This window comes from Ambystoma mexicanum, chromosome 4q, assembly GCF_040938575.1.
Source record: "Ambystoma mexicanum isolate Mex_15411 chromosome 4q, UKY_AmexF1_1, whole genome shotgun sequence".
NCBI classification, from domain to species: Eukaryota; Metazoa; Chordata; class Amphibia; order Caudata; family Ambystomatidae; genus Ambystoma; species Ambystoma mexicanum.
Genome location: NC_090928.1, coordinates 434,544,810 through 434,562,615, shown reverse-complemented (window position 1 = coordinate 434,562,615; position 17,806 = coordinate 434,544,810). Strand labels below are relative to the sequence as shown.

Below are 17,806 nucleotides of genomic sequence, written 5' to 3'. Positions count from 1 at the left end.
TGCAAAACGTAACTGCTGCTCTACTGCAGTTTGTTGATTTTGTGCTAAGCGAATAGTTAAACCCAATTGTTCATTGTTTTGTATATGAAATGATGATATATCCTATTGTTTCTTACAGTGCATTGGGTTGAAAAACATTTTAACAGGATCTATTGAAGAGGGTATATGGTTATGAAACAGGGACTTCTTGAATTGGACTCCTATGCTCTACCACTGACATAAACCCTTGAATGCTGAAAACTGCCCTTTTTTAAAAAGGTGATAGAGTGGGTGACTCTATGGAACTTGTAGAACTAAGGACATCAGTGCACTTCTTGTCAGCTGTACAAATTAATACATTTCATTAAGGGCATATTATTGCTTTCCACCAAAGTTTTATAACATTCATATGAGCTTCCAATGGACTAATTCAAACTGATAATATCACCAGTAGAACTTGGGTGAATGTAAAACACAGCTTGTATCATATGAAGAAATCCTAAACAGTTTCATGGTGTTTACCCTATGTTTCAGGAGATGATCAGGAGTATTTCAAATGTAGAAATGTGTTGCTCATTACATAAAATGCTAAGATTGTAATCGTTTTCTTCAATTTATTTAATTAAAAAAATATTTCTACAGGTAAAACAGTTGAACAAGGGGGCACCCAGATTTGAACTAGGGACCTCTTGATCTGCAGTCAAATGCTCTACCACTGAGCTATACCCCCAATTCTGAAAAGTTCTCCTTTATTAAGTCAGTAATATGTACAAAGTGCAAGCAACATGCAATCACCATCAAAGCAATGCATTTTCAGCCACCAAACCCTCCTTATAAGTATATGGGGTGCAAAGGATGTCCTTTATCTGCCTTGGTAAAATACAGTGAGGTTTCCATTGCAAGAATTCATACATTTCGTATCACATGTAGATCTTGGAACTTGGAAAAAAATATTTTGTCAAAAGCATACATTCTGCAAAATGTAACTGCTTCTCTACTGCAGTTTGTTGATTTTGTGCTAAGAGCATAGTTAGACCCAATTGTTCATTGTTTTGTATATGAAATGATGATATATCCTATTGTTTCTTACAGTGCATTGGGTTGAAAAACATTTTAACAGGATCTATTGAAGAGGGTATATGGTTATGAAACAGGGACTTCTTGAACTACACTCCTACGCTCTACCACTGAGTTAAACCCTTGAATGTTGAAAACTGCCCTTTTTTAAAAAGGTGATAGAGTGGGTGACTGTATGGAACTTGTAGAACTAATGAAATCAGTGCACTTCTGGTCAGCTGTACAAATTAATACATTTCATTAAGGGCATATTATTGGTTTACACCACAGTTTTATAACATTCATATGAGCTTCCAATGGACTATTTCAAACTGATAATATCACCAGTAGAACTTGGGTGAATGTAAAACACAGCTTGTAGCATATGAAGAAATCCTAAACAGTTTCATGGTGTTTACCCTATGTTTCAGGAGATGATCAGGAGTATTTCAAATGTAGAAATGTGTTGCTCATTACATAAAATGCTAAGATTGTAAATGTTTTCTTCAATTTATTTAATTAAAACAAATTTCCACAGGTAAAACAGTTGAACAAGGGGGCACCCAGATTTGAACTAGGGACCTCTTGATCTCCATTCAAATGCTCTACCACTGAACTATTCCCCCAGATCTGAAAATTTTGCCTTTATTAATTCTGTAATATGTACAAAGTGCAAACAACATGCAATCACCATGAGAGCAATGCATTTTCATCCACCAAACCCTCCTTATAAGTATATGGGGTGCGAAGGATGTCCTTTATCTGCCTTGGTAAAATACAGTGAGGTTTCCATTGCAAGAATTCATACATTTCGTATCACACGTAGATCTTGGAACATGGAAAAAAAATCTTTATTCAAATGCACAAATTCTGCAAAATGTAACTGCTTCTCTACTGCAGTTTGTTGATGTTGTGCTAAGAGCATAGTTGAACCCAATTGTTCATTGTTTTGTATATGAAATGATGATATATCCTATTGTTTCTTACAGTGCATTGGGTTGAAAAACATTTTAACTGTATCTATTGAAGAGGGTATATGGTTATGAAACAGGGACTTCTTGAACTACACTCCTACGCTCTACCACTGACATAAACCCTTGAATGTTGAAAACTGCCCTTTTTTAAAAAGGTGATAGAGTGGGTGACTGTATGGAACTTGTAGAACTAATGACATCAGTGCACTTCTTGTCAGCTGTACAAATTAATACATTTCATTAAGGGCATATTATTGGTTTCCACCACAGTTTTATAACATTCATATGAGCTTCCAATGGACTATTTCAAACTGATAATATCACCAGTAGAACTTGGGTGAATGTAAAACACAGCTTGTAGCATATGAAGAAATCCTAAACAGTTTCATGGTGTTTACCCTATGTTTCAGGAGATGATCAGGAGTATTTCAAATGTAGAAATGTGTTGCTCATTACATAAAATGCTAAGATTGTAAATGTTTTCTTCAATTTATTTAATTAAAACAAATTTCCACAGGTAAAACAGTTGAACAAGGGGGCACCCAGATTTGAACTAGGGACCTCTTGATCTCCATTCAAATGCTCTACCACTGAACTATTCCCCCAGATCTGAAAATTTTGCCTTTATTAATTCTGTAATATGTACAAAGTGCAAACAACATGCAATCACCATCAGAGCAATGCATTTTCAGCCACCAAACCCTCCTTATAAGTATATGGGGTGCGAAGGATGTCCTTTATCTGCCTTGGTAAAATACAGTGAGGTTTCCATTGCAAGAATTCATACATTTCGTATCACACGTAGATCTTGGAACATGGAAAAAAAATCTTTATTCAAATGCACAAATTCTGCAAAATGTAACTGCTTCTCTACTGCAGTTTGTTGATGTTGTGCTAAGAGCATAGTTGAACCCAATTGTTCATTGTTTTGTATATGAAATGATGATATATCCTATTGTTTCTTACAGTGCATTGGGTTGAAAAACATTTTAACTGTATCTATTGAAGAGGGTATATGGTTATGAAACAGGGACTTCTTGAACTACACTCCTACGCTGTACCACTGACATAAACCCTTGAATGTTGAAAACTGCCCTTTTTTAAAAAGGTGATAGAGTGGGTGACTGTATGGAACTTGTAGAACTAATGACATCAGTGCACTTCTTGTCAGCTGTACAAATTAATACATTTCATTAAGGGCATATTATTGGTTTCCACCACAGTTGTATAACATTCATATGAGCTTCCAATGGACTATTTCAAACTGATAATATCACCAGTAGAACTTGGGTGAATGTAAAACACAGCTTGTATCATATGAAGAAATCCTAAACCGTTTCTTGGTGTTTACCCTATGTTTCAGGAGATGATCAGGAGTATTTCAAATGTAGAAATGTGTTGCTCATTATATAAAATGCTAAGATTGTAAATGTTTTTTTTCTACAGGTAAAACAGTTGAACAAGGGGGCACCCAGATTTGAACTAGGGACCTCTTGATCTGCAGTCAAATGCTCTACCACTGAGCTATACCCCCAATTCTGAAAGGTTTAACTTTATTAATTCAGTAATATGTACAAAGTGCAAACAACATGCAATCACCATCAGAGCAATGCATTTTCAGCCACCAAACCCTCCTTATAAGTATATGGGGTGCGAAGGATGTCCTTTATCTGCCTTGGTAAAATACAGTGAGGTTTCCATTGCAAGAATTCATACATTTCGTATCACACGTAGATCTTGGAACATGGAAAAAAAATCTTTTGTCAAATGCACAAATTCTGCAAAATGTAACTGCTTCTCTATTGCAGTTTGTTGATTGTGTGCTAAGAGCATAGTTAAACCCAATTGTTCATTGTTTTGTATATGAAATGATGATATATCCTATTTTTTCTTACAGTGCATTGGGTTGAAAAACATTTTAACTGTATCTATTGAATAGGGTATATGGTTATGAAACAGGGACTTCTTGAACTACACTCCTACGCTCTACCACTGACATAAACCCTTGAATGTTGAAAACTGTCATTTTTTAAAAAGGTGATAGAGTGGGTGACTGTATGGAACTTGTAGAACTAATGACATCAGTGCAGTTCTGGTCAGCTGTACAAATTAATACATTTCATTAAGGGCATATTATTGGTTTCCACCACAGTTTTATAACATTCATATGAGCTTCCAATGGACTATTTCAAACTGATAATATCACCAGTAGAACTTGGGTGAATGTAAAACACAGCTTGTATCATATGAAGAAATCCTAAACAGTTTCATGGTGTTTACCCTATGTTTCAGGAGATGATCAGGAGTATTTCTAATGTAGAAATGTGTTGCTCATTACATCAAATGCTAAGATTGTAAATGTTTTTTTCTACAGGTAAAAAAGTTGAACAAGGGGGCACCCAGATTTGAACTAGGGACCTCTTGATCTGCAGTCAAATGCTCTACCACTGAGCTATACCCCCAGTTCTGAAAGGTTTAACTTTATTAGTTCTGTAATATGTACAAAGTGCAAGCAACATGCAATCACCATCAAAGCAATGCATGTTCAGCCACCAAACCCTCCTTATAAGTATAAGGGGTACACAAGATGTCCTGTATCTGCCTTGGTACAATACAGTGAGGTTTCCATTGCAAGAATTCAAACATTTCGTATCACATATAGATCTTGGAACATGAAAAAAAAAAACTTTTGTCAAATGCACAAATTCTGCAAAACGTAACTGCTGCTCTACTGCAGTTTGTTGATTTTGTGCTAAGCGAATAGTTAAACCCAATTGTTCATTGTTTTGTATATGAAATGATGATATATCCTATTGTTTCTTACAGTGCATTGGGTTGAAAAACATTTTAACAGGATCTATTGAAGAGGGTATATGGTTATGAAACAGGGACTTCTTGAACTACACTCCTACGCTCTACCACTGAGTTAAACCCTTGAATGTTGAAAACTGCCCTTTTTTAAAAAGGTGATAGAGTGGGTGACTGTATGGAACTTGTAGAACTAATGAAATCAGTGCACTTCTGGTCAGCTGTACAAATTAATACATTTCATTAAGGGCATATTATTGGTTTCCACCACAGTTTTATAACATTCATATGAGCTTCCAATGGACTATTTCAAACTGATAATATCACCAGTAGAACTTGGGTGAATGTAAAACACAGCTTGTAGCATATGAAGAAAACCTAAACAGTTTCATGGTGTTTACCCTATGTTTCAGGAGATGATCAGGAGTATTTCAAATGTAGAAATGTGTTGCTCATTACATAAAATGCTAAGATTGTAAATGTTTTCTTCAATTTATTTAATTAAAACAAATTTCCACAGGTAAAACAGTTGAACAAGGGGGCACCCAGATTTGAACTAGGGACCTCTTGATCTCCATTCAAATGCTCTACCACTGACCTATTCCCCCAGATCTGAAAATTTCGCCTTTATTAATTCTGTAATATGTACACGGTGCAAGCAACATGCAATCACCATCAAAGCAATGCATTTTCAGCCACCAAACCCTCCTTATAAGTATATGGGGTGCAAAGGATGTCCTTTATCTGCCTTGGTAAAATACAGTGAGGTTTCCATTGCAAGAATTCATACATTTCGTATCACATGTAGATCTTGGAACATGGAAAAAAATCTTTGTCAAATGCACACATTCTGCAAAATGTAACTGCTTCTCTATTGCAGTTTGTTGATTGTGTGCTAAGAGCATAGTTAAACCCAATTGTTCATTGTTTTGTATATGAAATTATGATATATCCTATTGTTTCTTACAGTGCATTGGGTTGAAAAACATTTTAACAGGATCTAATGAAGAGGGTATATGGTTATGAAACAGGGACTTCTTGAACTACACTCCTACGCTCTACCACTGACATAAACCCTTGAATGTTGAAAACTGTCATTTTTTAAAAAGGTGATAGAGTGGGTGACTGTATGGAACTTGTAGAACTAATGACATCAGTGCAGTTCTGGTCAGCTGTACAAATTAATACATTTCATTAAGGGCATATTATTGGTTTCCACCACAGTTTTATAACATTCATATGAGCTTCCAATGGACTGTTTCAAACTGATAATATCACCAGTAGAACTTGGGTGAATGTAAAACACAGCTTGTATCATATGAAGAAATCCTAAACAGTTTCATGGTGTTTACCTTATGTTTCAGGAGATGATCAGGAGTATTTCTAATGTAGAAATGTGTTGCTCATTACATCAAATGCTAAGATTGTAAATGTTTTTTTCTACAGGTAAAAAAGTTGAACAAGGGGGCACCCAGATTTGGACTAGGGACCTCTTGATCTGCAGTCAAATGCTCTACCACTGAGCTATACCCCCAGTTCTGCAAGGTTTAACTTTATTAATTCTGTAATATGTACAAAGTGCAAGCAACATGCAATCACCATCAAAGCAATGCATTTTCAGCCACCAAACCCTCCTTATAAGTATAAGGGGTACACAAGATGTCCTGTATCTGCCTTGGTACAATACAGTGAGGTTTCCATTGCAAGAATTCAAACATTTCGTATCACATATAGATCTTGGAACATGAAAAAAAAAAACTTTTGTCAAATGCACAAATTCTGCAAAACGTAACTGCTGCTCTACTGCAGTTTGTTGATTTTGTGCTAAGCGAATAGTTAAACCCAATTGTTCATTGTTTTGTATATGAAATGATGATATATCCTATTGTTTCTTACAGTGCATTGGGTTGAAAAACATTTTAACAGGATCTATTGAAGAGGGTATATGGTTATGAAACAGGGACTTCTTGAATTGCACTCCTATGCTCTACCACTGACATAAACCCTTGAATGCTGAAAACTGCCCTTTTTTAAAAAGGTGATAGAGTGGGTGACTCTATGGAACTTGTAGAACTAATGACATCAGTGCACTTCTGGTCAGCTGTACAAATTAATACATTTCATTAAGGGCATATTATTGCTTTCCACCAAAGTTTTATAACATTCATATGAGCTTCCAATGGACTATTTCAAACTGATAATATCACCAGTAGAACTTGGGTGAATGTAAAACACAGCTTGTATCATATGAAGAAATCCTAAACAGTTTCATGGTGTTTACCCTATGTTTCAGGAGATGATCAGGAGTATTTCAAATGTAGAAATGTGTTGCTCATTACATAAAATGCTAAGATTGTAATCGTTTTCTTCAATTTATTTAATTAAAAAAATATTTCTACAGGTAAAACAGTTGAACAAGGGGGCACCCAGATTTGAACTAGGGACCTCTTGATATGCAGTCAAATGCTCTACCACTGAGCTATACCCCCAGTTCTGAAAAGTTCACCTGTATTAATTCAGTAATATGTACAAAGTGCAAGCAACATGCAATCACCAACAAAGCAATGCATTTTCAGCCAGCATACCTTCCTTATAAGTATATGGGGTACAAAAGATGTCCTTTATCTGCCTTGGTAAAATACAGTGAGGTTTCCATTGCATTAATTCATACATTTCATATGACATGTAGATCTTGGAACATGGAAAAAAAACTTTTGTCAAATGCACAAATTCTGCAAAACGTAACTGTTTCTCTGCTGCATTTTATTGATCTTGTGCTAAGAGCAGAGTTAAACCCAATTGTTCATTGTTTTGTATATGAAATGATGATATATCTTATTTTGTCTTACAGTGCATTGGGTTAAAAAATACATTTTAACAGGATCTATTGACAAGGGTATATGGTTATGAAACAGGGACTTCTTGAACTGCACTCCTATGCTCTTCCACTGAGTTAAACCCTTGAATGCTGAAAACTGCCCTTTTTTAAAAAGGTGATAGAGTGGGTGACTGTATGGAACTTGTAGAACTAATGACATCAGTGCACTTCTGGTCAGCTGTACAAATTAATACATTTCATTAAGGGCATATTATTGGTTTCCACCACAGTTTTATAACATTCATATGAGCTTCCAATGGACTATTTCAAACTGATAATATCACCAGTAGAACTTGTGTGAATGTAAAACACAGCTTGTATCATACGAAGAAATCCTAAACAGTTTCATGGTGTTTACCCTATGTTTCAGGAGATGATCAGGAGTATTTCAAAGGTAGAAATGTGTTGCTCATTACATAAAATGCTATGATTGTAAATGTTTTCTTCAATTTATTTAAAAAAAATATTTCTACAGGTAAAACTTTTGGACAAGGGGGCACCCAGATTTGAACTGGAGACATCTTGATCTGCAGTCTAATGTTCCAACACTCAGCTATACCCCCAGTTCTGAAATGTTCCCCTTTATTAATTCAGTAATATGTACAAAGTGCAAGCAACATGCAATCACCATCAAAGCAATGCATTTTCAGCCACCTAACCCTTCTTATAACTATAAGGGGTACACAAGATGTCCTTTATCTGCCTTGGTAAAATACAGTGAGGTTTCCATTGCAAGAATTCATACATTTCATATCACATGTAGATCTTGGAACATGGAAAAAAATCTTTTGTCAAATGCACAAATTCTGCAAAATGTAACTGCTTCTCTACTGCAGTTTGTTGATTTTGTGCTAAGAGCATATTTAAACCCAATCGTTCATTGTTTTGTATATGAAATGATGATATACCCTATTGTTTCTTACAGTGCATTGGGTTGAAAAACATGTTAACAGGATCTATTGAAGAGGGTATATGGTTATGAAACAGGGACTTCTTGAACTACACTCCTACGCTCTACCACTGACATAAACCCTTCAATGTTGAAAACTGCCCTTTTTTAAAAAGGTGATAGAGTGGGTGACTCGATGGAACTTGTAGAACTAATGACATCAGTGCACTTCTGGTCAGCTGTACAAATTATTACATTTCATTTAAGGCATATTATTGGTTTCCACCACAGTTTTATAACATTCATATGAGCTTCCAATGGACTATTTCAAGCTAATCATATCACCAGTAGAACTTGGGTGAATGTAAAACAGAGCTTGTATCACATGAAGAAATCCTAAACAGCTTAATGGTGTTTACCCTATGTTTCAGGTGATGATCAGGAGTATTTCAAATGTAGAAATGTGTTGCTAATTACATAAAATGCTAAGATTGTAAATGTTTACTTCAATTTTTTTAGTTAAAAAAATATTTCTACAGGTAAAGCAGTTGGACAAGGAGGCACCCAGATTTGAACTAGGGACCTTTTGATCTGCAGTGAAATCCTCTACCCCTGAGCTATACCCCCATTTCTGAAATGTTCACCTTTATTTATTCAGTAATACGTACAAAGTGGAAGCAACATGCAATCACCAACAAAGCAATGCATTTTCAGCCACCATACCTTCCTTATAAGTATATGGGGTACAAAAGATGTCCTTTATCTGCCTTGGTAAAATACAGTGAGGTTTCCATTGCATTAATTCATACATTTCATATGACATGTAGATCTTGGAACATGGAAAAAAAACTTTTGTCAAATGCACAAATTCTGCAAAACGTAACTGTTTCTCTGCTGCATTTTATTGATCTTGTGCTAAGAGCATAGTTAAACCCAATTGTTCAGTGTTTTGTAAATGAAATGATGATATATCCTATTGTTTCTTACAGTGCATTGGGTTGAAATACATTTTAACAGGATCTATTGAAGAGGGTATATGGTTATGAAACAGGGACTTCTTGAACTACACTCCTACGCTCTACCACTGACATAAACCCTTCAATGATGAAAACTGCCCTTTTTTAAAAAGGTGATAGAGTGGGTGACTCTATGGAACTTGTAGAACTAATGACATCAGTGCACTTCTGGTCAGCTGTACAAATTAATACATTTCATTAAGGGCATATTATTGGTTTCCACCACAGTTTTATAACATTCATATGAGCTTCCAATGGACTATTTCAAACTGATCATATCACCAGTAGAACTTGGGTGAATGTAAAACACAGCTTGTATCATATGAAGAAATCCTAAACAGCTTAATGGTGTTTACCCTATGTTTCTGGTGATGATCAGGAGTATTTCAAATGTAGAAATGTGTTGCTCATTACATAAAATGCTAAGATTGTAAATGTTTACTTCAATTGATTTAGTTAAAAAAATATTTCTACAGGTAAAACAGTTGGACAAGGGGGCACCCAGATTTGAACTAGGGACCTTTTGATCTGCAGTGAAATCCTCTACCCCTGGGCTATACCCCCATTTCTGAAATGGTCACCTTTATTCATTCAGAAAATATGTACAAAGTGGAAGCAACAAGCAATCACCATCAAAGCAATGCATTTTCAGCCACCAAACCTTCCTTATAAGTATAAGGGGCACACAAGATGTCCTTTATCTGCCTTGGTAAAATACAGTGAGGTTTCCATTGCAAGAATTCATACATTTCATATCACATGTAGATCTTGGAACATGGAAAAAAACTTTTGTCAAATGCACAAATTCTGCAAAACGTAACTGCTTCTCTACTGCAGTTTGTTGATTTTGTGCTGAGAGCATAGTTATACCCAATTGTTCATTGTTTTTTATATGAAATGATGATATATCCTTTTGTTTCTTACAGTACATTGGGTTGAAAAACATTTTAACAGGATCTATTGACAAGGGTATATGGTTATGAAACAGGGACTTCTTGAATTGCACTCCTACGCTCTACCACTGAGTTAAACCCTTGAATGCTGAAAACTGCCCTTTTTTAAAAAGGTGATAGAGTGGGTGACTGTATGGAACGTGTAGAACTAATGACATCAGTGCACTTCAGGTCAGCTGTACAAATTAATACATTTCATTAAGGGCATATTATTGGTTTCCACCACAGTTTTATAACATTCATATGAGCTTCCAATGGACTATTTCAAACTGATAATATCACCAGTAGAACTTGGGTGAATGTAAAACACAGCTTGTATCATATGAAGAAATCCTAAACAGCTTAATGGTGTTTACCCTATGTTTCAGGTGATGATCAGGAGTATTTCAAATGTAGAAATGTGTTGCTCATTACATAAAATGCTAAGATTGTAAATGTTTACTTCAATGTATTTAATTAAAAAAATATTTCTACAGGTAAAACAGTTGGACAAGGGGGAACCCAGATTTGAACTAGGGACCTTTTTGAAGTGCAGTGAAATGCTCTACCCCTGAGCTATACCCCCATTTCTGAATTGTTCACCTTTATTTATTCAGTAATATGTACAAAGTGGAAGCAACATGCAATCACTATCAAAGCAATGCATGTTCAGCCACCAAACCCTCCTTATAAGTATAAGGGGTGCGAAGGATGTCCTTTATCTGCCTTGGTAAAATACAGTGAGGTTTCCATTGCAAGAATTCATACATTTCGTATCACATGTAGATCTTGGAACAAAAAAAAAATCTTTTGTCAAATGCACAAATTCTGCAAAATGTAACTGCTTCTCTACTGCAGTTTGTTGATTTTGTGCTAAGAGCATAGTTAAACCCAATCGTTCATTGTTTTGTATATGAAATGATGATATATCCTATTGTTTCTTACAGTGCATTGGGTTGAAAAACATGTTAACAGGATCTATGAAGAGGGTGAAGTGGGAGAATGGAAGAACAGGCTCCCGCCCTTCCCCTCTCGCGCTTGGCCTAGAGGATCACGGCATAGACACCCGCCACGAGAGGAGTTTGCCTATCTACCAGACGACCAAAACTCTGGTACAGGAACATACGGATGTGCCCACCTACCTGCCCAGCAGCCCGCCATGTCCATGCCGACACCTGCGGCACGGATCAACTCGACTAAACCTACACGTCGTTAGAGATGCCATGACGACCTAGCCAACGGTCAGCACACCTGTGCAAACATGCACACCGGACACTCCCACACCAATCCACACGAAGAACATACTCAGTGCTATGACGTAGGCGACAGACATACCCACGGACGTGCATCTTTATTATTTTCCACATAGGCTCTCAAAATGCAGAAACGCAAGACGCATAATGAACTTATCTAAAAAGGCTTGCTCACGCTTCTTCTAAGAACCATGTACCATAATGAAGAATATAACGGAGACACGATACTGAGGATAGAGCAATATGATACCGTAACCTAAAGCGCTCTGCATCAAACGGTTCCACCTATGCACCAGGCCCAAGTAGGCCGCAAGCAAAAGCTTCCATGAACATTGAATGAGCAAGAGCTTGGTTGCTGACCCTGCAAAATGAGCCCGGAGAAAGCACACCGCCAAGGGCACGATGTTGCAATCTCGCACGCCGCAAGCCGACGCCAAGGTCGCACCTGCAAGATAAACCAGGCACACAGTAGGAAAAACAATATTAATTGTGTTGAATTTTGCCTCAAACACGGTCCCACCTCACGTGACAAAGCCAAACTTGACAGGACGCCAAGCCCAGGAGGAAGGAGACGCCTGAATCCCACTTTTCAAGACACAGGCAGATACAATTAAAAGACTCATTGGACATCTGCAGCAGTGGGAGTAGTCGACCTCCCAACATACGAATGAATCCTCACATTGTTTACACCTACCCATAGTAAAACATTGTTGCAAAGGACAGGTGCACCGCAAGCTGGGAACAGCGATAGTCCCAGACTGGGAGGCTCGCGAGCGGACCAATCAGAACATGGGGCTCTTATCACTGACGCCATTAACATTGACCAATCCTCAGAGGTCTTCATGTAACAATTTTCATGTATCAAATTGAAGGGACAGCCCAGGTATACCACCTGACTAACCCTCAACCACTAACACCGTTCTCTATATGTATGCTATATTAACCCTACCACTCGAGTAACCAATCCAGAGTGGAAATAGGTTTTTTGCTAAACTTTCCAAGGTGACGCAAGTAGCGCGTCATACTAAGGTAAAAAGGGCCTGCGAGCCCCACAATTGTGTGTGTCAGGACGGACGCGTACGCTCCTTGACCCATCCCTGCCGTTTTGTCTAATAAACAGCAGAGTCACCTTGCTTCTTGCGTGTGTCTCATACTCTATCTCTTTTGGGATATACAGGAGGAGTTGGGGCCTCCCTGCCCGGAGGTCTGCGGACGGCCCGGCCGACCCCGGCAGAATTTCCCCCCGACAAGTTGGAGGCACTGCTGAGATCTGTTTAAGATCTGCTTTTTTATTTTTATTTTTTTCCAGGTACTTCTGTTGCGAGGAGGCCCGGCGGCGCGGCCCCCTCTGCCGTTGCCCCCTTCTGAGGACTACTGGACCATCGCGGAACTGCGAGAAGACCGGACAGCGCAATCCGGATATTGGCTTTCGGGAGCTGGTTGAGAAGTATCCCGCCCGCGGTTGGCGAGTGTCCAGATGTGGTCCAGACGAGGGGAGGTGGCGAGCCGCTTGGATGGGTGCACGCAGTCGAGCGGCCCCGCATCAAGAGAACTTGGTGAGCATGCCACGCACAACAAGCAATGTGAAATTGTGAGGGAGGGGGGAGGAATTAAATACGGGAGGTGGGAGGTGTTGCACAGGTGCGCGGCGAAGGTTTGACAATTTAGTGTAGACAATGAAATGAATGGTAGCCGAACGAGTGCGAGAGCAGTCGGCTACGTTACGTGAGAGAGGGGGGCGGAGCACGAAAACATCACGTGCGGCCGCTCGTAGACACTGATTGGCCTAGGTCGCGACTACGTGTAAGGGTGTGTGTGTGATTTCCTACGAGTTGGCATTTATTGATCAATGAGTAGATGAGGATCCCTATTGTTCGAGCAAAAAACTTGATAGGTAGATGACGTTTCCCTGTAGGCGGTAGCTAGTTAGTTGCCCAATACGGAAGATAATTGGCTGGTTAAGCCCCCCTGTCGAGGGGCGTATCACACGCGAGGCTACACAGTGTGCGCAGTCCGATTATATTATTGATTATCTTGTTCCAGGAGTGACAGGAAGACAGCTGTGAGGTTAACGGGGGTAGATTGCAAGTGTATTTTGGACTTAAAGAATATATGAAGAACTTACCAGTAGTTTGACGCGATCAGTGAAGTCACCAGTAGGGCCTTTCATAGGATATCCCGAGCACAAGGCATTTTTCTTTCTGAGAGTGGTGGGGAAGAGAACTGTGGTAAGGGAGTGGAAACGGAGATAAACGGTAACGAGTTGATTGGGGAAAGGCGAAACGGGGGACGTGGCTGCGCACGGAGAACGCCGGCCACGGCAAGTGTAGAAGAAGGAGGAGGAGCAAATAAAAATAGGACGACTGTATAAGAACGTCACAAGGGGTACGCAGCCGCAGGGGGCTACGTGCGCCTCGGCCGCAGGGGGCCGTAAGGGTGTTGTGTAAAGGAAGAAAGAAAGAAGAAAATATACAAATGTAAATACTATATTTTAATAGTTTTCCTTAGCGGACTATCGCAAGTCCCCAAACTTACGGGGCCAGGTAAAGGTATAAGGCTGTGTATTGTAAGTGTTAGTAAGATAATAGCTACCAAATAGGGGAAGGCTAACAAGTGAAGCGATACTATGTCATACGGGACAGGATCGGGAGGGTGGGGGAACACCCTCACTACCCCACTACAACAAATATGTACAACACTGTCACCCCATAGGGAGAAACTGATCAAGTATAGCATAGAATGGACACAGGGGACGGACAACAAAATGATAACACCATGGCCGCCTAATGGTAGCTTCGATCCATATGCCCAACATTCACTATTAAACCATCTGCATAATACATACAAAGGGAAGAAGTTGACAAACCACGTGGAGGTGTTTAACTTATGGAGGATGTTCCAAGGGTCCCGACCAGGACCAAATGGAATGTTCACTGTGGGGGAAATGCCGGAAGAAAAAGAGTTTAAGGAGGAAGGAGAGGATGGGAAAAAGGGGAGTGAAGACCCAAAGAACACGGGGAACGGACAAGAGGGAGGAGAAAAGAATAATAACTCAAAAGAAAATGAAATAAAAAAGGAACTGAGCAACGATATACCCCTAGCAAAGGTAGTGAAAACAGAGGGAGGGGGGTTGTACCCTTTAAGAGAATTAGGAGAAATAGAAAGAGGACAGTTAAGGCCGGCTGAGGGGTACTCGAACCCAGCATACAGCCCGCCACCATATGTGGCTCATAGGAAGATGCCAGCAGGGGAGGGGAAGACTGGAGAAGAACAAACTGTGTAAATAGGACATGATGAGTGGGTAGCTGCGCAGATACTATTAAAATTACGAGGTTCATTAACAGGAGAAGAGAAGGAGGTAGTAAGGAAAACAGGCGAGGATAATACCAGGGAGAGTGGAATGAGAGGGGAAGAGCTGTTACGGCAAAAGGAAGAGATTTTGGAGGAACGACTAGAAGAGTTAAGGGATGAGCAGAATGAACTGATCAAACAGCTCGAGAGGGAGGAAAGAGAGAGAGCGAGGGAAAGGAAAGAAGGTAAGAACGAATTGGAAAAAATAAGGGAACGAACTGAGGAGCAAAGGAGAGAAGCTGAAAGGGTAAAAGCAGCAGCAGAAAGGGTATCAAGAGCAGTGCTACGAGAGAGGAAAAGGGAAGAAGAAGAGAAAGAAAGAGAAATGGCAATGTGGAAGAAGAGATTACTATCAGAAACGACTAAGAAATACGAAGAAGGGAGGGTGATAGAGAGTATATTACAAAGGGGGAGGGTGAGATGGGAAAGGAAGAAAGAGGATGAAAGGATATTGGAAAAGGTGAGTAGTGAAGTAATGGAGGAATTAAAAAGGAAAAGGGAGGAAAATGGTAGGGAGATGGAGGAGAGAAATGAAGGGGAAAGAGAAGATAGGAGAAGGGAGAATGAAGTAAGGGGGTATGTATATAGAGACACAGAAGTAGCAACAACATCAGCGCAAAGGGGAGCGGTTGGTAAAGGAGAAAAGGGAGAACCGGACCTAATAGACTTAAAAACAGTAACAATCAAGGGAAAAAAGAGTGGGGGGTGCCGTTTATGAATGACTTTTGTAGTGAGGAAGAAGAAGGAATGGAGAAGGAAGGAAGAAACAGTGAAAGGGAAAGGCTAGATAAACTATACATCACACGGACCAACACAGACTCACCATGGATCCGTAGGAGAAAGGATGAACTGGAGAGAAATGAGGAGGAAGAGCAAGGAATAGCGGAAAGACAGACACATGAAGCCACACCGTCACCATCACACCCTCTCCCATCCCACCCTACATGCTCAACCACCTCACGCTCATTACGTACAATCAAACTTGCGCCCTTCACAGACGAACTGACACCCTATGTAGGTCGGCTTAGAGACCTCCCTAGACGCAGGCAGGAAGGACGAATACACATGCCCACATTAAATACAGGAAATGATGGAAGAAGGGGAAAAGATTGAGAAGAAAGAGTTACGAGCAGGGGAAATACGGACGAAATTGACGATGTAGGAGAGAGGGAAGAAGAGGAGGGGTGTGAGGACTCGATTTTATGGAACCCAAAGGGTAAAACGAGACACAACTTAATGCCACTTCTGGAGAGGGGAGGGGTTAGCCCACAGTACGTCCCTTGGAAGCATACAGACAAAGAAAATATAAAGTGCAGGCTCCCATCATTAAGTGGAGGTGTGGGTAAATGGATATATGAAATGGAAAAACACACCGCAGGACAGAAACTGGCAGTGGGAGATGTAAAGGGCCTTCTAATATCGATATTAGGGGATGCAGCGGATGACATTTGGAAGAGAGCGGGATTCCCTGGGGTAACAATAGTAAACACATCGCACGATGGGGCACCATTCGCAAACTGCAGACATGCACTATGGCAGGCACTGAGGGTGCAGAACCCAGACACATCAGACATAGGAGCAATTACTTCACGCAAGATGTGTTAGAACGAAGATCCTGTTGATTATATCCAGGAAATCCAAGAGAAATGGCGCATGGAAACTAGAGAACAATGGGACAAAACACCAGCAATATGTTATCATATACTAGTACAAGGGCTCCCAGAAGGAGTTCAGAAACAACTGAAGAAAGTAGTGGGAATGGAAGCAAAAGCATGGCCAGAAATACAACTGACAATAGTGCATCATTGCAGGATATGGCAAGGAAAAATGAAACAAAAGGAAGAGGACAGGAAAACGGAAGAGGCTAAACTAGTACAGAAAAAACTTACTAAATACACAATGGAAGGGGCACTAATAACTACAGCTACAACAATGACCCAAAGCCCCACACAAGTAGTGGCTGCACAAGATCCCTCCCAAATACCACCCTCACAGACTATAACACAACAGGTGCCGCCACTCCAACCATACACGACCAACATGGGAGGAGGATACTCAATGCCAGGAGCTGGGTATTATAATTACAACAGGGGAAGAGGAGGAATTATGAGAGGGAGAGGATACGGATATAACACACAACAGCAGGTGGGAGGACTTAGAAATTCCTACCCCACCGGGCAACCAGTATACCAGGACAACACAGGGAGCTTTCCATGGCAGAGTAGGGAACCACCGGTGTGTTGGAGTTGTGGATTATTAGGGCATATGTCACGCACGTGTAGAGTAAGACCAGGAACACCATCATGGAGCGAACAGGGACAACCAAGGCCCACACAGGAACAGCAGGGCATACAGCAACAGCAGACGTTGCAACAGGGAAATGAACAGCAACAACTAATAACACAACAACAGCCACAGACATATTCACTGCCACAACAACAGGTAGCGATAACACAACAACCCCAAGCACAACAAACACAACTGGGTAGGGTGACGGTCCTGGGACACAACCCTTACACAGGAAATGGTCAATAGTTGTACCCTCAATAGGACAGCCCACAGACGGCCTTGGTGTGTCCCATCCTGTCAGTAACACCTAATAGTGCAGAGGAACCATGCATAGAGGTAACGATAGGTGACAAAAAAATATCATTCCTTGTTGACACCGGG

The 17,806-nt window shown here is 39.9% G+C and overlaps 7 non-coding genes across 7 annotated transcripts; all 7 read right to left on the bottom strand.

The window, feature by feature from the left end:
- Nucleotides 1-637: 637 nt before the first annotated feature.
- On the bottom strand, nucleotides 638-709 carry TRNAC-GCA (transfer RNA cysteine (anticodon GCA)). Its single transcript has one exon. It is a non-coding gene; the product is annotated as a tRNA-Cys (tRNA).
- Nucleotides 710-1,589: 880 nt separating this feature from the next.
- TRNAS-GGA (transfer RNA serine (anticodon GGA)) lies at nucleotides 1,590-1,661 on the bottom strand. Its single transcript has one exon. It is a non-coding gene; the product is annotated as a tRNA-Ser (tRNA).
- Nucleotides 1,662-2,542: 881 nt separating this feature from the next.
- Nucleotides 2,543-2,614, bottom strand: TRNAS-GGA (transfer RNA serine (anticodon GGA)). The gene has a single exon. It is a non-coding gene; the product is annotated as a tRNA-Ser (tRNA).
- An 857-nt stretch (nucleotides 2,615-3,471) lies between these two features.
- TRNAC-GCA (transfer RNA cysteine (anticodon GCA)) lies at nucleotides 3,472-3,543 on the bottom strand. The gene has a single exon. It is a non-coding gene; the product is annotated as a tRNA-Cys (tRNA).
- Nucleotides 3,544-4,399: 856 nt separating this feature from the next.
- Nucleotides 4,400-4,471, bottom strand: TRNAC-GCA (transfer RNA cysteine (anticodon GCA)). Its single transcript has one exon. It is a non-coding gene; the product is annotated as a tRNA-Cys (tRNA).
- A 1,808-nt stretch (nucleotides 4,472-6,279) lies between these two features.
- On the bottom strand, nucleotides 6,280-6,351 carry TRNAC-GCA (transfer RNA cysteine (anticodon GCA)). The gene has a single exon. It is a non-coding gene; the product is annotated as a tRNA-Cys (tRNA).
- Nucleotides 6,352-7,234: 883 nt separating this feature from the next.
- TRNAC-GCA (transfer RNA cysteine (anticodon GCA)) lies at nucleotides 7,235-7,306 on the bottom strand. Its single transcript has one exon. It is a non-coding gene; the product is annotated as a tRNA-Cys (tRNA).
- Between the last annotated feature and the right edge of the window lie 10,500 nt (nucleotides 7,307-17,806).